General features: G+C 44.5%; 1 long non-coding RNA gene across 1 annotated transcript in view; it reads left to right on the top strand.

Annotated features, from left to right (window-relative positions):
* The window catches only part of LOC141100449 (uncharacterized), a 28417-nt gene extending 7819 nt beyond the window's left edge, over window positions 1–20598 (top strand). Inside the window, exons 2-3 of the long non-coding RNA XR_012234696.1 lie at window positions 16117–16174; window positions 19813–20598. This is a non-coding gene — a long non-coding RNA (uncharacterized lncRNA). The remainder of the gene's footprint in view (window positions 1–16116; window positions 16175–19812) is intronic.
* The last annotated feature ends 185 nt before the right edge of the window (window positions 20599–20783 follow it).

Below are 20783 nucleotides of genomic sequence, written 5' to 3'. Positions count from 1 at the left end.
TGCTGAGGAGATGGGAGGCTGCTGAGGAGATGGGAGGCTGCTGAGGTGAGGAGATGGGAGGCTGCTGAGGAGAGGAGATGGGAGGCTGCTGAGGAGAGGAGATGGGAGGCTGCTGAGGAGAGGAGATGGGAGGCTGCTGAGGTGAGGAGATGGGAGGCTGCTGAGGAGAGGAGATGGGAGGCTGCTGAGGAGAGGAGATGGGAGGCTGCTGAGGAGAGGAGATGGGAGGCTGCTGAGGAGAGGAGATGGGAGGCTGCTGAGGTGTGGAGATGGGAGGCTGCTGAGGAGATGGGAGGCTGCTGAGGTGTGGAGATGGGAGGCTGCTGAGGTGTGGAGATGGGAGGCTGCTGAGGTGTGGAGATGGGAGGCTGCTGAGGTGTGGAGATGGGAGGCTGCTGAGGTGAGGAGATGGGAGGCTGCTGAGGAGATGGGAGGCTGCTGAGGTGTGGAGATGGGAGGCTGCTGAGGAGATGGGAGGCTGCTGAGGAGATGGGAGGCTGCTGAGGAGATGGGAGGCTGCTGAGGAGATGGGAGGCTGCTGAGGAGATGGGAGGCTGCTGAGGAGATGGGAGGCTGCTGAGGTGTGGAGATGGGAGGCTGCTGAGGTGTGGAGATGGGAGGCTGCTGAGGTGAGGAGATGGGAGGCTGCTGAGGTGTGGAGATGGGAGGCTGCTGAGGAGATGGGAGGCTGCTGAGGAGATGGGAGGCTGCTGAGGAGATGGGAGGCTGCTGAGGAGATGGGAGGCTGCTGAGGTGTGGAGATGGGAGGCTGCTGAGGTGTGGAGATGGGAGGCTGCTGAGGTGAGGAGATGGGAGGCTGCTGAGGTGAGGAGATGGGAGGCTGCTGAGGTGAGGAGATGGGAGGCTGCTGAGGAGATGGGAGGCTGCTGAGGTGAGGAGATGGGAGGCTGCTGAGGTGTGGAGATGGGAGGCTGCTGAGGTGTGGAGATGGGAGGCTGCTGAGGAGAGGAGATGGGAGGCTGCTGAGGAGTGGAGATGGGAGGCTGCTGAGGTGTGGAGATGGGAGGCTGCTGAGGTGTGGAGATGGGAGGCTGCTGAGGTGTGGAGATGGGAGGCTGCTGAGGTGTGGAGATGGGAGGCTGCTGAGGTGTGGAGATGGGAGGCTGCTGAGGTGTGGAGATGGGAGGCTGCTGAGGTGTGGAGATGGGAGGCTGCTGAGGTGTGGAGATGGGAGGCTGCTGAGGTGTGGAGATGGGAGGCTGCTGAGGTGAGGAGATGGGAGGCTGCTGACGTGTGGAGATGGGAGGCTGCTGACGTGTGGAGATGGGAGGCTGCTGAGACGACCAAAAAAATTCTAGAATTCCACTTTTCTCAATTTCAACGCACTTTGAATTTTTTTCCCATTTTCGAGTACGCTATTTGATAACGCCAATCATGTCATTCAAAAGTACAACTCGTCCTGCAAAAAACAAGCCCTCACACGGCCATATTGATGGAAAAATAAAAAGTGGGTATATATGACTGGGAAACATCTTTATTTGGGAAACTAGCTGAAGAGCCCGGCGCTGCCCGGGCATAGTAACTAACTGTGGTTAGTTATAGCAAATTATAATTATCCTCCATCCCATAGGCCCGTGCCCATATACCCATCATACATATCCTCCATCCCATAGTCCGGTGCCCATATACCCATCACACATCCTCCATCCCATAGTCCCGTGCCCATATACCCATCATACATATCCTCCATCCCATAGTCCGGTGCCCATATACCCATCACACATCCTCCATCCCATAGTCCCGTGCCCATATACCCATCATACATATCCTCCATCCCATAGTCCGGTGCCCATATACCCATCACACATCCTCCATCCCATAGTCAACCATAGTGACATCATAATGAGGGGCGGGGCTTGATGCGCACACACTGGTTCCCCAGTATGCAAATAGGGGCATTATAACATCACAATGAGGGGCGGGGCTTGACGCGCACACACTTTTTCCTCATTATGTAGATAGGGGCAAAATTGGTGAATTGGAACGCACGGGGTTAAAATTTTGCCTCATAACATAGCCTAGGACACTCTCGGGTCCAGACGTGTGATGTGTGACATTTTGTGGCTGTAGCTGCGACGGTGCAGATGCCTATCCCGGACATACACACACACTTTGAGCTTTCTATATTAGATTGTTCTGCGCTCGCACTGCGGTGCATGGACTGGGCGCCGATCTCCTGGCCTGCATCCTCATACATGCTGTGAGGCTGCTGAGTTCTAGTCAGGAGACCGGCGGCCCGTCCATGTACTGCGGTCCGAGCGCAGATCGATATCCACCGACAGCTTCATACATGTACAGAAAACAATACAATAATCTACAATCAGAAATACAGATTATAAAAAAAAATCACAATCTGGTTTCAATTATTTTTTAAAAAAGTATGTGACTCATTTCCTTAACCCCTTACCTACAATTGACGTAATATTCCGTCCATGTGACCCTGGACCTAATTACCATGGACGGAATATTACGTCATCGCGATCAGCAGCGCCCACGTGGTGAGCGCCGCTGATCGCGGCCGAGTGTCAGCTAATTATCATAGCTGACACCCGGCACAATGTGTCAGGGGCGGTCACGGACCACCCCCGACACGTTAACCCCTTGCACACCGCGATCAAACACGATCGCGGTGTACCGGGGGTTAAAAGGAAGCATCGGCAGGGAGGGGGCTCCCTCCGTGCTTCCCTGAGCCCCCCACGGCAGCGCAATGTGCAGCGCTGCTGCGGGGGGCTCTTTCCCTGCAGGTCCCCGATCCAATATGGCGACGGGGACCTCCGGGGGCCTGCAGGAAGCTGGCTTCCTCAGTGCCTGCAAAGCGCAGGCATGAGGAAGCCTGTGCAGTGCCTGTGACAGATCGCTGATCTGTCACAGTGATCTGACAGATCAGCGATCTGTCACAGGATAGTTATGTCCCCCCTGGGACATTGTAATAAAGTAAAAAAAAAAATTAAAAAAAGTGTAAAAATAATTAAAAAAAAAAAAAAAAAATCGCTAAATAAATTAAAAAAAAAAAAAAAAAATATTCCCCAAAAAATTCATTTTTTGCAAATAAAAAAAACAAAAAACAATAAAAGTACACATATTTGGTATCGCCGCGTCCGTAACGACCCGCCCTATAAAACTGTCCCAATAGTTAACCCCTTAAGTGAACCCCTTAAATAAAAATAAAAAACGAAGCAAAAAATAATGATTTATTATCCTACCGCCGAACAAAAAGTGCAATAACGCGCGATCAAAAAGACGCATATAAATATCCATGGTACCGTTGAAAACGTCATCTTGTCCCGCAAAAAACAAGCCACCATACAGCATCATCAGCGAAAAAATAAAAAAGTTATAGCTCGCAGAATAAAGTGATGCAAAAATAATTATTTTTTATATAAAATTGTTTTCATTGCATAAAAGCGCCAAAACATAAAAAAATGACCTAAATGAGGTATCGCTGTAACCGTACTGACCCGAAGAATAAAACTGCCTTATAAATTTTACCGCACCCGGAACGGCATAAACGCACCACCCAAAAGAAATTCATGAAACGCTGGTTTTTGTTCATTCTGCGTCCCAAAAAACGAAATAAAAAGCGATCAAAAAATGTCACGTGCCCAAACATGATACCAATAAAAGCGTCAACTCGTCCCGCATAAAATAAGACCTCACATGACTCGGTGGGTCAAAATATGGAAAAATTATAGCTCTCAATATGTGGTGATGCAAAAACTATTTTTACAATAAAAAGCGTCTTTTAGCGTATGATAGCTGCCAAAAATAAAAACCGCCATAAATAGTAAATCAAACCCCCCGTTATCACCCCCTTAGTTAGGGAAAAATAATAAAATTAAAAAAATGTATTTATTTCCATTTTCCCATTAGGGCTAGGGTTAGGGTTAGGGCTAGGGTTAGGGCTAGGGCTAGGGTTAGTGCTAGGGTTAGGGCTAGGGTTAGAATTGGGGGTTTCCACTATTTGCGTACATGAGGTGCTCTCCAAACGCAACATGGCGTCTGATCTCAATTCCAGCCAATTCTGCGTTGAAAAAGTCAAATGGTGCTCCTTCCCTTCCAAGCTCTGCCATGCACCCAAACAGTGTTTTACCCCCTCATATGGGGTATCAGCCTACTCAGGACAGTTTGCAAAACTACTTTTGGGGTCCTATTTCTCCTGTTGCCCTTAGGAAAATAAAAATTTTGGGGCAAAAATATCATTTTTGTGGAAAAAAAATGTTTTGTTATTTTCACGCCTGGGCGTTATAAACTTCTGTGAAGCCCTTGTGGGTTCAAAGTTCTCACCACACATCTAGATAAGTTCTTTGGGGGGTCTAGTTTCAAAAATGGGGTCACTTGTGGGGGGTTTCCACTGTTTAGGTACATCAGGGGCTCTCCAAACGCGACATGGCGTCCGATCAGAATTCCAGCCAATTTGCATTGAAAAAGTCAAACGGCGATCCTTCCCTTCTGAGCTCTGCCATGCGCCGAAACAGTGGTTCCCCCCCCACATATCAGGTATCAGCGTACTCAGGACAAATTGCACAATAATTTTTGCAGTCCAATTTCTCCTGTTACCCTTGGTAAAATAAAAAAAATTGAACCTGAAGTAATTTTTTTTGTGAAAAAAAGTTAAATGTTAATTATTTTTAAATATTCAAAAAATTCCTGTGACGCACCTGAAGGGTTAATAAACTCCTTGAATGTGGTTTTAAGCACCTTAAGGGGTGCAGTTTTTAGAATGGTGTCACTTTTGGGTATTTTCTATCATATAGACCCCTCAAAGTGGCTTCAAATGTAATGTGGTCCGTAAAAATAAAATGGTGTTGCAAAAATGAGAGATTGCTGGTCAACTTTTAACCCTTATATCTTACTAACAAATAAAAATTTTGGTACCAAAATTGTGCTGATGTAAAGTAAACATGTGGCAAATGTTACTTATTAAGTTTTTTGTGTGCCATATCTCTGTGGTTTAAGGGCATAAAAATTCAAAGTTGGAAAATTGCGGAATTTTCAAAATTTTCGCCAAATTTCCGTTTTTCTCACAAATAAACGCAAGTTATATGAATGAAATTTTACCACTAACATGAAGTACAATATGTCACGAGAAAACAATGTCAGAATCACCGGGATCCATGGAAGCGTTTCAGAGTTATTACCTCATAAAGGGACAGTGGTCAGAATTGTAAAAATTGGCCCGGTAGTTAACGTGCAAACCACCCTTGGTAGTGAAGGGGTTAAAGAGAAAGAAAAATATACCTAAACAGAGTATTGGGTATTTTAACAAATGATTAATAAGTTACAGTACAGTAGAGCTCATCCAAAAGAGTCTACCTTGTTGTGGTGGCGGCTTAAAATTCTTTTGGCCAGAACAAAAGCTGCTGGCTATATGTATGATCTGGGAAATGTTAATGTGTGATTGGTGAGGACGTGGTGCAGAAGTGGAGTTTTTCCAAGAGTGGGTAGTGGGACTCTGGAAGATTTGAGGGGTGGAGGCAGGGCTGGGGTGGAGCCTGGACGGAGTCTCAAGGGGGTCCAAACATTTTTACAGTATGGGGCCCTGAAATTCCTAATGGCAGCCCTGCACACCATGCTCAAACTTTGCCCTTTTTGGCAGAGCTGGCCACGACTGGCGTAAGGCCATGTGCACACGATGCATTTTTCCTGCGGATCCGCAGCGGATTTTGCCGTGCAGAAACGCTGAGGATCCGCAAAGTGATTTACAGTACAATGTAAATCAATGCAAAAAAAAAACGCTGTGCAGACGCTGCGTTTTTTTCCGCGCGGTACAAAAAAATGCAGCATGTCACTTCTTTTGTGCGGTTTTCCACCTGCTCCATTCTCTAAATCCGCAGGGGGAAAAACCCCCAAAAACCGCTGGAAAACCGCAATAAAAAAGGAAGAAATCCGCAGGAAAAATGCAGGTCATTTGACCTGCGGATTTCTTCAAATCTGCGCGGAAAAATCCGCAGGAGGAAAATCTACGTGTGCACTTAGCCTAAAACTGAAAAATGTCATGAACTGTTTTGTGCAACTTTGAGTTGCACAAATTTTTTGCACCATTTCAAGGTGTTTATGCGAGAAAATGGACGAAAACACCGTGATGAGCAGGACCGATGTTTACCAAAATGTTAAAACTAGAAGTGACGCCGATCACCTTCCGAAGCAATGCTGAGATTCAGACCATATAGTGATCGGGGAATGGCTGGATTTTTTGTTTCCGGATATCGGTCCCTTTGGGCTTTCCCGACCATCTATGCCAGACTAGAGGAATTGCACTGTATTTGATTACGACTTTTATCCCCTTCTGTTAATAAATCAAAATATAATAAGAAAGATTTGGAGACGACATCTACAGATTAGTCCGTGTAATACCCTGCAGTCAGGAAGTAAGTGGCTGCATGTTCTGCTTGTTTTGCAGGGGGCCCTGTATTTAGAGACGGTGTGTGTGAGTATAGGGGGGCAATGTGGGCTAGTAAGAGCTCAGAACACTGTGTTCTCCTACTTCTTTCTGGCACAAACTGCATATTAATAGGATGAGGCAAAGATTAACTCCTTCCCCGATCTATGGAGAAAAGCAGCGTAGAAACACAAGGCAAGGAGCTCCAAAATCGAAATCACATCAAACCCAATATATTTTCCATTAAAGGAAGGCAGAGCTCATGGTAAATGCGTTCCCATGAGAAAAATGCGCGAGACACATATTAATAGTAGAAGTCTATTAGGCCAACAGGATGCTGGATTAGCAGATCTTCCAGAGTACTGGATGCTTTTAATACTCGGTCAACATTTTGGAGATTCTAACTGTGACTTGGAAGCCCTCCATAAATATCTGCAGCCACTAAGACACAGTATTTTTTTCCTGTTCAGATACTGGATCTTTCGGTCCTTTTTACTTTTTATACTATACATCTATTAGCCAGATCTCCAATTTGATGCAATGTCTTGTCGAGCAATTAAGTGGTAGGTGTAAAGGATGTTGTCCATTATTTCCTTACAAATTCTTATAAGTAAAGTCCCAACTTGTGCCTTAAAGGGTGTGACTGCAGACTTGTGAATTCTCAATCCTCATAGTGTGCACAGTGTGCGCTGTCAGGATTCTCTGGTGCTTGGAACTAGCAGGTGTGTGACTGTAAGAATAGGATTTGCATATGTGCGGTCACATGTCAACTAGACATGCATGACACGTCTAGTCATAATACGGCTGGAAGTGTGCAAGTAGCATGACCACCCGCTCACGGCAGGGGAGAATCCTGACTGCGAGCACTGTACGCACTGTGAGGATTCACAAGTCTGCAGTTGCAAAGAGTGACTGCAGACTTGAATCCCAAGCCTGGACAACCCCTTTAAGGCCAGTTTCACACATGCAAGTTTTTCTCACATCACAATTACCAGTCCAACCACCGGGTCTCTTGTCATAAGCTACCTGCTTTATTGGCATATAAAGAGCAAATAGCTCAGGGCAGGAGACCTGGCAAAGTGGGCATAAGGGAGAAATAGGTGTCAAGAAGGTAGTCCGATCCATAGTCCATTCACGACAAGACAATATTATGCCCCAAAATGGTAAGAAGACTGGGACCTTATGGACCAGTCACTGCAGTCCATTGGGCTTCATAACAAAACTATTCCATCATGAATAATTTAACAATGTAACCCATAATGTCAGAGTGAACAATGCCTAATAGGGCTAAAGTATATAACGGCCAAAATTGCTAACTTAGGATGCTTTCATGCACACAAAACTATGGCTTAAAGTGAACCTGTCAGGTGAAAAAAATCGCTATTAACCTGCAGATATAGGGATAATCTGCAGGTTAATAGCGTTCTGACCCTGCCCAGCGCCAGCACTTAAGCCCCCGTCACACACAGCGATCTCGCTAGCAAGATCGCTGCTGAGTCACAAGTTTTGTGACACAACAGTGATCTCACCAGCGAGATCTCTGTGTGTGACACTGACCAGCGACCGGCCCCCCTGCCGGGTATCGCTGATCGTTCTTGAAAGCATCGCTGCATGTGGCAGGCGGGAGACCAGCGATCAGCGAGCAGGAGCTGGTAACCAAGGTAAACAGCTGGTTTCTAAGCGCCGCACGGCGCTTAGAAACCCGCTGTGTACCTTAGTTACCAGCGTGCTGGTGCAGGGAGCTGGTAACCAAGGTAAACAGCGGGTTTCTAAGGCTAGTTTCAGACTAGCGTATCTACACGCAGCGCACGCCACCGCTAAGCCCTGCCGCACCCCCTCCGGTCATCTCCTCCTACTACAGCACATCGCTGCATGCGATCTGCGCACCCCATCTTTAGCATAGAGTGCGAAGACTGTGCGCTGGCCGTGCGCTAGTAGGATTTTGCGTGCGCTGCGCCCTTTTGACGGTGTGCCGAGCACACCAAAATGCAACATGTTGCGTTCGGCGCACATCGGCGCACCGTCAAAAGGGTGCAGTGCACGCAAAATCCTACTAGCGCACGGCCAGCGCACCCTATGCTAAAGATAGGGTGCGCAGATCGCATGCAGCAATGTGCGCTAGTAGGAGAAGATGACCGGAGGGGGCGCGGCAGGGGGCGGGGCTTAGCGGCGCCGTGCGCTGCGTGTAGATACGCTAGTGTGAAACTAGCCTAAGTGCCACGCGGCGCTTAGAAACCCACTGTTTACCTTGGTTACCAGCTCCCTGAATCAGCGCGCTGGTAACTAAGGTACACAGCGACGCGCCCACTCGTCGTCGCTGGTGCTGATCACTGGTGAAGCTGCCTGTTTGGCAGCTCACAAGCGATCATGTAGAGACCCACCAGCGATCCTGACAAGTTTATATCGTTGAGAAACTGGGTCTGAGCAGAAAAAGTAAGTTAATGTGCATGCAATATGTAATTGCATATGAACACATGACCTTTACACAGAGAAAACCAAAAGCAAAACACAAAACAAATATCCTGGAATAAAAAAGTAAAAAAATATATTGCAAAAATTGCATGAAGGTAGTAATAATAGTAATAATAAGGGTATTTAGTTAACATAATTTTGATCAAAATAATGTAGAAGCCATCCCGCCACGTCACGGCAACCCTTGTGGGACAGTCCTAACTCTTGTATTTAAAACCTTTCCACTTGTCAAGTGACGTAAATGTGAACAAGGACAGAGGGACTGAACCACCAATAATAGTGTAGGCCAGACAGGATGGATTTTCCAACTCAGAAACAGGGCGGTCACACTACATTATTTTGATCAAAATTATGTTAACTAAATACCCTTATTATTACTATTATTACTACCTTCATGCAATTTTTGCAATATATTTTTTTACTTTTTTATTCCAGGATATTTGTTTTGTGTTTTGCTTTTGGTTTTCTCTGTGTAAAGGTCATGTGTTCATATGCAATTACATATTGCATGCACATTAATTTACTTTTTCTGCTCAGACCCAGTTTCTCATTTGTTTCATTGTGCATTCTGTGCATATAAGGGTGTGACCGCCCTGTTTCTGAGTTGGAAAATCCATCCTGTCTGGCCTATACTATTACTGGTGGTTCAGTCCCTCTGTCCTTGTTCACATTTACGTCACTTGACAAGTGGAAAGGTTTTAAATACAAGAGTTAGGACTGTCCCATAAGGGTTGCCGTGACGTGGCGGGATGGCTTCTACATTATTTTGATCAAAATTATGTTAACTAAATACCCTTATTATTACTATTATTACTACCTTCATGCAATTTTTGCAATATATTTTTTTACTTTTTTATTCCAGGATATTTGTTTTAAGTTTATATCGTTGTCGGGATCGCTGGTGAGTCGCTATGTGTGACGGGGCCCGTAGACCCCTCTGCTGGGGGGAAATTAACATTATTCCTCCTGGTCATTTCCTCCTGGCAGTGGGGCTCTCAGTGCCAGCGCCGGGCAGGTTCAGAACACTATTAACCTCCAGATGAACCCCATAACTGAAGGATAATAGCTCTTTTTCATGTGACAGGTTCCTTTTCAAGCAATTAAGGCATTATTCATGGACCTAACTATAGGTGGTGAAGCGGTAGCAGTCTTTTTAGGCTCCGACACTGGAAGGAACCTTCTGACACAGAAGAAGTCTGTATGATAACTCTCCCAGACTGTCTGGGAACCTCCAGGAAATACAAGGGGAAAACTTCTAGAATCTCCTGGATGCCACCAAAACCTCTTGTAAAGCAGTGTTCTGGAAAGTTTCTTCTACACGACGCCGGGATATTCCATCATTAGTGCTTTGTTGTCCAAGGATCATAGCCTAAAGGGCATGGCAATGTGAAAAAAAATAATGGCGGCATATTCCCAGAAGTCCATCGCAAAAAAATTGTCATGTAAAAAGGGCATGGCACAGGATAGGTGGAGACTTGTTACAGATTTTGGATTGGGATCCAGGAGTCTTACAAAGGCTCTAATACTGGGGTGTACAACTGGAGGCCCAAGGGTCACATACGGCCCTCGATTCCTTTCGGTGTGGACCTCAACTATCTGGTGGTCACAGACAGGCCTGACAGTGTCAGGTAGCGCCATAGGGATGGGTAACTATTAATGGTACACTGTGTGGCCATGTCTTTATCTACGTAAGCGAAGAAGTTTTCCTCTCCTTTCTGGAGTGTGAATGGGAGGGATGAGGACCTCTAACCTCCTGATATGGGGAGTCCCAAAAATGAAAATTTATGTTGTGATGTTTCAAGATTGGTTCAATTTGACTCTGTAGACCTAGTGCCGAAAAAGGTCATGGACCCCGGCTCTACTATGGTATCGTAGTGGATATGAGTGATTTATACCTTCCGGTGACGTTTTATGACATCTGTGTGCATGACATGCCATTTTACCTCCCCAGTGGCTACCTTACTGTTGTGCTGTTGTAGAGGAGCCACTCTGCATACAACATGTCTAGGAAAATAACACCAGTAAATGTTTATACCACACGACCGCACTCAACAAACTGTAATAGATTGCCCACTGCTCATAGCAGCCATTATTCTCGACAGCACAGGTAATCAACACAGGGTCATGCGCAGCCGAGAACCATAATTATTTGTACAGCTCAAAAGATTATTCCACCTGATGAACGAGCGTTTTGCTCCTAGGAATGCTCGTTCATGATAATTTTTCAGTCTAAAAAGTCATAATATGGCACCTACAAAAGTCTGTGGGGACTTACTGTAGAAATTGGGGTCAGATCCTTTATGGAGTATAGTAGGACAAAAAGTGGTCAAACCTGCACATGTGGACCTGACTGTATACGCAAGACAGAACATGCCTATATCAAGTTCTGCACTGTTAGAAGGGTGGATCCAGACTCTTTCTGGATGAAAAGGGCAGTCACGTCCTGCCCTGAACCCATTCACCAGCCAGGAATGTCACATTTTGTGTCTAGTCCTTCGCTGTGGGAGAGGAGAGGCCAAAACCTCCCAGAAAGAAAAGAAAACTCCAGGCATCATTTCCCTGCAAGACCTCTGCATTATCAGTACAGCTGGGATATTAACTGTTACAGACTGCAGTTTATCCTCACGTACAGTATGTTTCTTATGGGAAACCTATAAGGTCACCATTACGGATCCCATAGGACTTGTCACACAACTTTTCTTGAGCCTTTAGGCTCAAATATGCATATTTAGGCTGAGACACTGTGGAGAGGGAGAGATCACTACATTTCTAGACAGTTCTGGCATTCAAGATCCTGAAAATAAAGATTTAAAAGATATGTCTACCTTCCAATAGAAATATACTACACTATATATGTATAATAAACACAGCGATGTCACTGTACAGGGATAATACGCACAGCGATGTCACAGTACAGGGATAATACGCACAGCGATGTCACAGTACAGGAATAATACACACAGCGATGTCACAGTACAGGAATAATACACAGCGATGTCACAGTACAGGGATAATACACACAGCGATGTCACAGTACAGGGATAGTATACACAGCACTGTCACAGTACAGGAATAATACACACAGCGATGTCACAGTACAGGAATAATACACAGCGATGTCACAGTACAGGGATAATACACACAGCGATGTCACAGTACAGGGATAGTATACACAGCACTGTCACAGTACAGGAATAATACACACAGCGATGTCACAGTACAGGAATAATACACAGCGATGTCACAGTACAGGGATAATACACACAGCGATGTCACAGTACAGGGATAGTATACACAGCACTGTCACAGTACAGGGATAATACGCACAGCGATGTCACAGTACAGGGATAATACACACAGCGATGTCACAGTACAGGGATAATACGCACAGCGATGTCACAGTACAGGGATAATACGCACAGCGATGTCACAGTACAGGGATAATACACACAGCGATGTCACAGTACAGGGATAGTATACACAGCACTGTCACAGTACAGGGATAATACGCACAGCGATGTCACAGTACAGGGATAATACGCACAGCGATGTCACAGTACAGGGATAATACGCACAGCGATGTCACAGTACAGGAATAATACGCACAGCGATGTCACAGTACAGGAATAATACGCACAGCGATGTCACAGTACAGGGATAATACGCACAGCGATGTCACTGTACAGGGATAATACGCACAGCGATGTCACAGTACAGGGATAATACGCACAGCGATGTCACAGTACAGGGATAATACGCACAGCGATGTCACAGTACAGGGATAATACGCACAGCGATGTCACAGTACAGGGATAATACACACAGCGATGTCACAGTACAGGGATAGTATACACAGCACTGTCACAGTACAGGGATAATACGCACAGCGATGTCACAGTACAGGGATAATACGCACAGCGATGTCACTGTACAGGGATAATACGCACAGCGATGTCACTGTACAGGGATAATACGCACAGCGATGTCACAGTACAGGAATAATACGCACAGCAATGTCACAGTACAGGGATAATACGCACAGCGATGTCACAGTACAGGGATAATACGCACAGCGATGTCACAGTACAGGAATAATACACAGCGATGTCACAGTACAGGGATAATACGCACAGCGATGTCACAGTACAGGGATAATACGCACAGCGATGTCACAGTACAGGGATAATACGCACAGCGATGTCACAGTACAGGGATAATACGCACAGCGATGTCACAGTACAGGGATAATACGCACAGCGATGTCACAGTACAGGAATAATACTCAGCGATGTCACAGTACAGGAATAATAAGCACAGCGATGTCACAGTACAGGAATAATAAGCACAGCGATGTCACAGTACAGGGATAATACGCACAGCGATGTCACAGTACAGGGATAATACGCACAGCGATGTCACAGTACAGGGATAATACGCACAGCGATGTCACAGTACAGGGATAATACGCACAGCGATGTCACAGTACAGGAATAATACGCACAGCGATGTCACAGTACAGGAATAATACGCACAGCGATGTCACAGTACAGGAATAATACGCACAGCGATGTCACAGTACAGGAATAATACGCACAGCGATGTCACAGTACAGGAATAATACGCACAGCGATGTCACAGTACAGGAATAATACGCATAGCGATGTCACAGTACAGGAATAATACCCACAGCGATGTCACAGTACAGGGATAATACACACAGCGATGTCACAGTATAGGGATAATACACAGCGATGTCACAGTACAGGGATAATATACACAGCGATGTCACAGTACAGGGATAATATACTCAGCACTGTCACAGTACAGGGATAATATACTCAGCACTGTCACAGTACAGGGATAATACACAGCGATGTCACAGTACAGGAATAATACACAGCGATGTCACAGTACAGGGATAATACACACAGCGATGTCACAGTACAGGGATAGTATACACAGCACTGTCACAGTACAGGAATAATACACACAGCGATGTCACAGTACAGGAATAATACACAGCGATGTCACAGTACAGGGATAATACACACAGCGATGTCACAGTACAGGGATAGTATACACAGCACTGTCACAGTACAGGGATAATACGCACAGCGATGTCACAGTACAGGGATAATACGCACAGCGATGTCACAGTACAGGGATAATACGCACAGCGATGTCACAGTACAGGGATAATACGCACAGCGATGTCACAGTACAGGGATAATACACACAGCGATGTCACAGTACAGGGATAGTATACACAGCACTGTCACAGTACAGGGATAATACGCACAGCGATGTCACTGTACAGGGATAATACGTACAGCGATGTCACTGTACAGGGATAATACGCACAGCGATGTCACTGTACAGGGATAATACGCACAGCGATGTCACAGTACAGGAATAATACGCACAGCGATGTCACAGTACAGGGATAATACGCACAGCGATGTCACAGTACAGGGATAATACGCACAGCGATGTCACAGTACAGGAATAATACACAGCGATGTCACAGTACAGGGATAATACGCACAGCGATGTCACAGTACAGGGATAATACGCACAGCGATGTCACAGTACAGGGATAATACGCACAGCGATGTCACAGTACAGGGATAATACGCACAGCGATGTCACAGTACAGGAATAATACGCACAGCGATGTCACAGTACAGGAATAATAAGCACAGCGATGTCACAGTACAGGGATAATACACACAGCGATGTCACAGTACAGGAATAATACCCACAGCGATGTCACAGTACAGGGATAATACACACAGCGATGTCACAGTACAGGGATAATATACTCAGCACTGTCACAGTACAGGGATAATACACAGCGATGTCACAGTACAGGGATAATACACACAGCAATGTCACTGTACAGGGATAATACACACAGCGATGTCACTGTACAGGGATAATACGCACAGCGATGTCACAGTATAGGGATAATACACAGCGATGTCACAGTACAGGGATAATCTACACAGCGATGTCACAGTACAGGGATAATATACTCAGCACTGTCACAGTACAGGGATAATACACACAGCGATGTCACAGTACAGGGATAATACACACAGCGATGTCACAGTATAGGGATAATACACAGCGATGTCACAGTACAGGGATAATATACACAGCGATGTCACAGTACAGGGATAATATACTCAGCACTGTCACAGTACAGGGATAATACACACAGCGATGTCACAGTACAGGGATAATACACACAGCGATGTCACTGTACAGGGATAATACACACAGCGATGTCACTGTACAGGGATAATACACACAGTGATGTCACAGTACAGGGATAATGCATTCAGTTGTGTAACATCACAGTACAGTAATAATACATAGTGATGTCACAGTACAGCAATAACGTATACCTAGATGTCAGAGCATAGGGATAATGCACACAGTAATATCACAGTACAGTGCTAATACAGACAGGGATGTCACAGTACCGATATACTATACAAAATAATATCAGAGTACAGTGATAATGAAGTGATGTCACAGTACAAGGAAAAATGTCACAGTCAGGGGCGGACATACCATTGGTGAAACCTGTGCGGTGTCACAAGGGTCCATGGGGTAAGGGGGTCCACATCCATCTCATAAGCAAGTGGAATTGTGCATTATGATGAGCTTTTGGGCTGCAGTGCCCAATGCTGTTCTTGCCCAGAGGCCCTCTCCTGACTGTGACCAGTGACCACCAGTGGTCACAGTATGGGGATAATGCACAGTGATGTCACAGTTCAGGGATACATTTATTTTATGTTTTCCTATGGCTTAGATCCTACTGATGACTCTTGGAAGGGTGCATTATCCTTTCTCGTCTGTATTATTTTTTGCTGTGACATCACTGTATTATTCCTCCTATGTGTTTTTTTTCTGCCCCCTTATATAATTAGTGTTAACTGCAAATTATTTCTGAATCTAAATGTGCCTCCAGAGTTGTTGGACCCCATTGAAACTGCAATGCTTTAGTAGTTACGTCCATGGTGCTGGTAAAGCACCACTGACTATTGAGCACAACCGAACAGCACAGAAAACGTCCTCGTGCCAATGGATCACCATTATACAGGACCAGGACTAAATGTCCATTAAACAATGTCTACTTTTAACTGGCCACAGCACATAGTCATCCAATCTTTTCCCTCCCTTTTATAACGGGAAGGAACACCTCATAGCAAAGATTTTTTTTTGTTTCTCAACAGGGTATGAAATACTGTTTATGAGTAATTCCAACCATTAGAAGGACTCAATGTGTCTCCTGTAAGTATTCTAATTCTCGTTTGACAGACTGCATACAAATTTGGGCTATTCAAGACTAACTTAAAAGGGGTTTCCAGGTTACTGTAATTTGCTATTATTCAAGGTGTAAATAGAAACTTGACATAGCAGAACAAAACCTATCTCATCGACAAGATGCAACAGACTTATTAGTGGCCCATGCCTCTTAAAAAATTTGTAGAAACTAGGTCAGATGCGCCCACATATAATATGATGACTAGAACTTAGATCTTGGTATTACAGTGAAGAGCAAATGGCTAGTGAGGTTTTGAACTTTTTACTTTCAAGCTCATCTCATTATCCACTTCTGCTTTGAACTTAGAATCATAGAATGGTAGAGTTGGAAGGGACCTCTGGGGTCATCGTGTCCAACCCCCTGCTCAATGCAGGATTCACTAAACGATCTCAGACACATGTCTGTCCAGCCTCTATTTGAAGACTTCCATTGAAAGAGATCTCACCACCTCTAGTGGCAGCCTGTTCCACTCATTGATCACCCTCACTGTCAAAAAGTGTTTTCTGATATCTAATCTGCATCTTTTCTCTTTCAGTTTCATTCCATTGCTTCTCGTGTTTCCATGTACAAATGAAAATAAGGATGATCCCTCTACACTGAGACATCCCATCAGATATTTGTATTCTTATCCAAATACGCGCAGGTGCTTCCCACAAAATTAGAATATCATCAAAAAGTTGACTTATTTCAGTTCTTCAATACAAAAAGTCAAACTCCTATATTCTATAGAGTCATTACACACAGAGTGATCTATTTCACGTGTTTATTTTTGTTAATGTTGATGATTATGGCTTACAGCCAGTGAAAACCCAAAAGTCATTATCTCAGTAAATTAGAATACTTTATAACACCAGCTTGAAAAATGATTTTAAAATCCGAAATGTTGGCCTACTGAAATGTATGTTCAGTAAATGCACTCAATACTTGGTCAGGGCTCCTTTTGCATCAATTACTGCGTCAATGCAGCGCAGCATGGTGGCGATCAGCCTATGGCACTGCTGAGGGGTTATGGAAGCCCAGGTTGCTTTGATGGCAGCCTTCAGGTCGTCTGCATTGTTGGGTCTGGTGTCTCATCTTCCTCTTGACAATACCCCTACACCAGCAGATGACATGGCTCCCCAAACCATCACTGATTGTGGAAACTTCACACTAGACCTCAAGCAGCTTGGATTATGGCCTCTCCACTCTTCCGCCAAACTCTGGGACCTTGATTTCCAAATGAAATGAAAAATTTACTTTCATCTGAAAACAACACCTTGGGCCACTGACAACAGTCCAGTTCTTTTTCTCTTTTGCCCAGGTAAGACGCTTCTGGTGTTGTCTATTGGTCATGAGTGGCTTGACACAAGGAATGCGACACTTGTAGCCCATGTCCTGGATACGTCTGTGTGTGGTGGCTCTTGAAGCAATGACTCCAGCAGCAGTCCATTCCTTGTGAATCTCCCTAAAATTTTTGAATGGCCTTTTCTTAACAATCCTTTCAAAGCTACGGTTATCCCAGTTGCTTATGCACCTTTTTCTACCACACTTTTTCCTTCCACTCAACTCTCCATTAATATGCTTGGATACAGCACTCTGTGAACAGCCAGCTTCTTTAGTAATGACCTTTTGTGGCTTAACCTCCTTGTGGAGTGTGTCAATGACTGCCTTCTGGATATCAGTCAAGTCAGCAGTCTTCCCCATGATTGTGGAGCCAACTGAAACGGACTAAGGGACCTTTCTTTTTAAATGCTTAGGAAGTCTTTGCAGGTGTTTTTTTGTAATTATTCTAATTTACGGAGATAACGACTTTTAGGTTTTCATTGGCTGTAAGCCATAATCATCAATATTAAAATAAATAAACACTTGAAATAGATGATTCCGTTTGTAATGTCTCTATATAATATATGAGTTTCATTTTTTATATTGAAGAACTGAAATAAATTATGTTTTTGATGATATTCTAATTTTGTGAGAAGCACCTGTACATGCTGTTCAATAATTTGTACCAATATCTTTCCTGGTATAGAAGTAAGGCTCACTGGCCTGTAATTTCCTGGCTTCTTATTTCCTGTTTTGAAGATAGGGACAGCATTTACCCTTCTCCAATCTTCTGGGACTTCTCCTGTTTTACAGGATTTTTCTAAGATTCTGGCTGAGACTGGCTTGAGACTGCCATCATTTTGTAGACAATCATCTTGGATATCTCATACTTAAAGGGAACCTGTTACCAGGTTTGGCCGATACGAGTTACGGCCACTGCCTTTCAGGATTTATCTACAGCATTCTATAATGCCTTCTGGGCATGCTCTCAATCAGCATTCTATAATGCTGTAGTTAAGCCCTCGATCCGACCTGCAAGAGAAGAAAAATAAGTTTTATTATAGTCACCTGCTGGCCGGTCCGGTCCAATGGGTGTCGCAGGTGCTGGTCTGGCACCTCCCATCTTCTTGCCGCCCTCATGCTTGCTTCATGGCTCCCCAGCATCGCGCTCCTGCGTGTCCCAGCTCCTGCGCACTGCAGTACTTTCATCTGTCCTCTACAGAGCAGATAAGTATGCCTGCACAGGAGCACGATACCAGGGAGATAAGTACTTGTTTGCAAACTCGAACTGACCCTTCTTATGACAATATTGAAGTTGACGTTTCTTCACCTTTTTTCGGGCCACCATTCCAGACTCGTGCAATGTGTGTTGCATGGTGCGTGCATCGACGTCTGTGATCTCATTATTACGACGCATACGAGCCTCCTCCACTGCCGTGTTTGTCACTCCAGAACTGATAGACCTTGAGATGAGCCAACTTGTTGACTGTGATATTTTGCCTGGACATCCACTTTTTGGCTTCTGAATCAATGGACGGGCTTCCTTTCGTGCTCTTTCAACTGTCATGGCGCTCACATGATGCAGTTTGGCAATTTTCTTGGCCCAAGAGACCGCTATCGATGAGCTGGACGATGCGGTTTCTCTTTTCTTGGGAAATTGTCTTCATGCTCCTTCTCTATTCAAACCAGAGACCTTTCACTTGGGAATCAACCTAATAACACGCTGAGCTATTAGGGAATGTGAGTACAGGTTGTATTTTGTAGTATTCAGGAATAAAAATATTTTTCCACCATCAGGAGCAAAACAGTAACACTGCAGGGTCATAAGAATCTGCATAACTAGTCACATGCTAAATAGCTGCAAGTCAAATTTATGTACGAGATAGTCAAGATGATGGTCTATAAAATGACGGTAGCCTCATGTTCAAAGCAGTAGTGGATGGTGAGATATTGAGCCTGAAAGTCAAAAGTTCAAAACATTGTTACCCTTTTGCTCTTCACTGTATATTAAAGCTATTATAATATTCAAGGTGCAATATTCTGGGCAGAGCACTCAAAGTAGCACAATGAAGTATATGTCCCAGTCTACACAACAAAGCTGACAGCTAAGCTACAGGAAATGTCAACTTAACCATGTGTTCTCTAGTTGACTTTGTAAAAAATATTTTTTATATGTATTTAGATTTTTATGGATAATTGTATAAAAAAAACACTTCAAATATTAAAAAAAAAATAGTTTATCATAAAAGCCCAATCATAATAGAATGTTATTTATTGATTATACGTTCTCTTTAACCTTCAGAAGAGACAGCAACCCTAAGCACACAGCCAACACAACGCAGGAGTGGCATCGGGACAAGTCTGTGAATGTCCTTACGTGGCCCAGCCAGAGCCCGGACGTGAACTTGATCAAACAAGACCTGAAAATAGATGTGACTGTCCTCATCCCATCTGACAGGGCTTAAGAGGATCTGCAGAGAAGGAAATCTACACATACCGGGGTGCCAGACTTCTAGTGCCGTACCCTAGTATTGTGAGGAATGAGTGATACTCTGTGGATTAAGTCAAGAGGAGCGCATCTTTTCTAAATGCACTGTACTTCAATGAGATTCTTGGATCTTTCACAATCAGTCATGAGATCAATGGTGCTGATCCATTAAAGTGATTCGCAGCCATGACGTAAATTTGTGCATCAGTTCTGCCCTCCGTCATCCATTCAGCGAACTGATAAAAAAAAAAAGTGTATTAAAACGTAATGCAAGCGCTTAGGGAATCACAGTGGTTATCAGTATAATGACATCCACGCCTCTGGACGTCTTCATTTCTCCAGCATCACGTGGGCTTCCATGCGCACAGATTTCTGATGTAATCTACACTCTGACTGTCTCCACCTGCGTAGAAGAAATCATTGCAGTGACTCATCCGGTTTGCCATTTACATGCACTCTTTCAGTCCTCTCTGACTCTCGCCCACTGGAAATTTTCCAATGTGCTGCTTGTTTTTTTTTTTTTTTCTTCATAAACTGATCCAATACATTTTCATTTATGAGAAAACCTCACACCGCTTATTAAACCACTACTTTGTAATCTGATGATTCCTGCCAAAGCTGATGGGCATTTACTACTCCAGTCCTCTCTTCAAGTTCTGATGATGAAAGGGACTTCTTGCATTGATAGATGCCCTTTCAGTTGTGTCTCCAATTCTGGTGGACTTGAGTTGTACACGTGCTACATTAATAATCATTTCATCTGAATAGTTGACATTTAATACTAT

This window comes from Dendrobates tinctorius, unplaced genomic scaffold (assembly GCF_039654945.1).
Source record: "Dendrobates tinctorius isolate UK_male_01 unplaced genomic scaffold, ASM3965494v1 ptg000104l, whole genome shotgun sequence".
In the NCBI taxonomy this organism is placed as follows: domain Eukaryota; kingdom Metazoa; phylum Chordata; class Amphibia; order Anura; family Dendrobatidae; genus Dendrobates; species Dendrobates tinctorius.
Note: the sequence above shows the minus strand (reverse complement) of the source record. Positions and strands in the feature narration are given on the sequence as shown.